Source organism: Cenococcum geophilum (assembly GCF_001692895.1).
Source record: "Cenococcum geophilum 1.58 unplaced genomic scaffold K441scaffold_1, whole genome shotgun sequence".
In the NCBI taxonomy this organism is placed as follows: domain Eukaryota; kingdom Fungi; phylum Ascomycota; class Dothideomycetes; order Gloniales; family Gloniaceae; genus Cenococcum; species Cenococcum geophilum.
This window is the reverse complement of record NW_027137559.1, coordinates 3,783,682-3,787,172: the sequence shown is the minus strand read 5'-3', so window position 1 is coordinate 3,787,172 and position 3,491 is coordinate 3,783,682.

Genomic DNA, 3,491 nt, shown 5'->3' with positions numbered 1-3,491 from the left:
GGCTACTTACTTTCCTCTCCCTTTTTAGCGCCCTTACTATTGTTATAGAATAGGCCTAACATTCCTAATAATCCCTTTACTGGTACTGTTGCCATTATTATAAACTTAAAGGTAGCTCTAATAAATGCGAGAATAATAGTATAGACTATTATAAATATAGTAAACGAAATATAAAAGATTTTTCTTTACCGTTCCTAGTGTGCTATAGTCCTTCCTTTTATCCTTTGTCTTACTATACTACGTACCCGCCTCCTCGTCGCTGCTTACCGACCACTATTCCCGCATAGAGAGCTTAGTAAGTGTCGTTAATTTATTCTTTATGGCGGTGGCTACGCATAGGTCGCTAATATGCCCGTGCTTTTTTGTCTTAGTCATTTTATCGCAGTTCCAGATCGTTCCTATACGTCTCCTATATATAAAGCACTAGACTTCTAATCTTATAAGGGCGCGGAGAGACTTTAGGGAAGATTTAAAGGAATAATATAAATTCTATCTAAATCTAAGGGTATATAGCTCTCGCTAAGAACAAGACGTTGCGTAAAGAAGAGAAAGGAATAATAAGAGAATTATATAATTATATAGTTAGGGGCTTGGTGGTTAATGCGTGCGTATATATACACGCGGTCTTTAATAGACTTTGGTAATTCGATTAATTTAGCAGATTTTGGTTAAAGCGTTGGAATTTATCTATTAAGTGTTTTACTAAGACATTCCTACTGTAACTGGGCTAGTCCCGTTATAGTACCCCCCCTTTTAGCTAAAGGTCCAAATAATTTAATTTTAGTTAAGACTTATAACTTATTGCGTGTCGTATTTTCGCGTCGGGTGGCAGTATAGGGTTTTGCCGATTCTATCGTTAAATAGACTAATTAGGATTTTTTATCCCCGGGATAAAAAATCGCTATTAGCTTAGTTAAGGCGGTAAGTAGAACTAATATCTTTATAGTAGGTCTTAGTAAGGCAAATCTAACCAATTAGATAACTTTAATTGGCGGTTAAAGTTCCTTAATATCTTGCGTATTATATAACCGTATTATAAACGTTATAACGTATTTTAAGTCTTTTTTAATTTTAAGCTTCCTACTATTATGTTTTATATATTTATATTAGGTGGCAATTATTTACTTTTATATTATGTCTATTTAGCTAAAGTAGGCCGCAAAGGATAGTCCTTATAGAATTCTTTTACTAAGAAAGGCGTATTAGTTTTAATCTAGTTATAGGTTTCCTAAGTTTATATTTTATATTCTTCCTATTTAATAAGAAGTTTAAATTATTTAGATTATGTCTTCTATTATATATCGTTAATTAAGTTAATAAAGTAAAAACCGTTGCCGTTGTTAATAATTATAGGAGGTAGTAGTGGTACTTTGTAAGTTATAGGTTTACCCTTTAAGGGTTATAGTAAGTTTACGTAAAATATTGGATATATTTTTATCTTAGTTAGTAGTTTAAGTTTATAAGCGTATAGGCTTAGTTTCTTCTTAACTTAGTATAAACCCGTAAACTTCTAGTCTAGTTTCTTTAAAGGTTATTAAGTCTTTAGGTTTTATATATTTAGGTAAACTATATTACCTTCCTTAAAGTCCTACGCGGGAGCTCGTTTTTTATTTATATACTATTCCTATACTATTTAAGCATACGCTAATTTACTTTATAATAGTTCCGTTAACTGCTTTATTTAATTAGTAAAGTTCAAGTTATTTACTAGAGGTAGAAAGGAGCTCTTGCTGCACCCGGCCCAAAAAGACCAAAAACAACCAAAAGAACCCTGAAAAACACCTAGAGAATCCCCCTAAGATGTATGCATCGTAGGGGAGACACACATCAAACGACGGTGGTTCGCACTCGCGCGCGCCCACCAGAACCATGCCTAGCAATGGCCCTCCACAACAAGAATAGGTGAATACCATACTATAAAACGGAAAGACCTCTATTAAGCAGGCATCTAATAAAATATAAAGCCTATTAGACGCGTCTAGTATCCGCAGTTATAGGGGAGCGACCGTTAGCTATAACGAACTAATATAGCTAGTAGAATGGCTCCGCTAATCTAGCGTACCTTAGGCGCCCCTTTAGCAAACCCTTAACTAAATCCTCTAACGGCTAAGCAAAATTAAAAATAAATAAAACCCCTCCCTACCGGTAAACCGTACCTGGGCCGCCGTAGCTACGCCTCTATAGCATAGGGAGCCTACCCCCCTAAAGATAATATCTGGATATATAATTATAATATAACCAAATATAGAGAAAGTAGAGGGGCTTAGGGGATAATTAGAAATAGAAGTCCTTATAGAAATTCGCAAAGAGGTCCATAACGCTGTTATAGTCTAATACCTTAGGAGCGGAGATATTAGAGTTACCCTAAGGGACTAATAGGTAAAGGAATGAGCTATAAGGGTAGGGGATAGGCTAGGAGAACGTATTGGCATAAAAGTGCTCTATAAAGATTATTTAGTCGAAGTCCTAGCGGTTCCCCTAAGCCTTAGGGTAAAAAAGGAACGCTAGGCGGACAATACGGCAACTATATATAAGATAGTAAAATAAACGGAACGCCTTATACCAGGACTTAAGATTACCTAAATCTAATAGCTTTAACAGGAAAATATAAACTAAGTATATAATGAGAACAATAAAAGAACATAAGGGTTGCTAGAGACTCGCTAGGGAGACGCTGGTTAAACGCATGGCTTCCTTATTGTTAGTATATATACACCAGGAATGCAAAAACTCCTTATTTAAAAAGGTATTATTATAAATGGCCTTATATATAACGTAAGGCTCTATAACTATAAACTCCGCCTAAAATAATGCTACCGCTATGTATAATAGAGACATACCTAATCCATATACGCAGTATAGGTGTGCTGCGGCCACTATGCAGGCCCCTATAATATAAAAAACTGCTTAAATTAAGACTAAATAAAATGCGTAAACTGCTACTAAAGCATATATAAGGCGTAGGAGAGAGGAGACTGTATTAAATACAGGAGACGGAAGGTAAGGGCTTAACAGCTGCGGGAATAACTGTATATTAGGTTATATAAATGGAAATAATAGGCGATAAGCCAGGGGGGCGTAGGTGCCTTTTTAGCATTTCCTACCTTTAATACCGGGGGGCTAGGCCAGCCATCCTAAGCCTTAATAGGCCAGAAGCGTCGCCGCGCGATATTACTAGACTGTATAGGGATATAAGGGTTATAGGGGACACAAGGGAGAAGACGCCCTATAGGAAGACTATTATAGACAGCTACAGCAAGCTTAAGACTAGGATAATTAAGAATTAGACTTAACGCGGCAAATATAATATTTATAGCTAACTTTTAAAGGGTATATAGCCAACTAGTAAGAATAGGGGAGGAACCGGAGATAATAATAGATTTAGATATAGAAGCGCTATTAGGAACACAAGATATAGGAATAGAAAGCTCTATATAAAATAAGTAGTAACTAGGATGCAGATATAAGAGATAGAAGCTCTAAATGTCCTA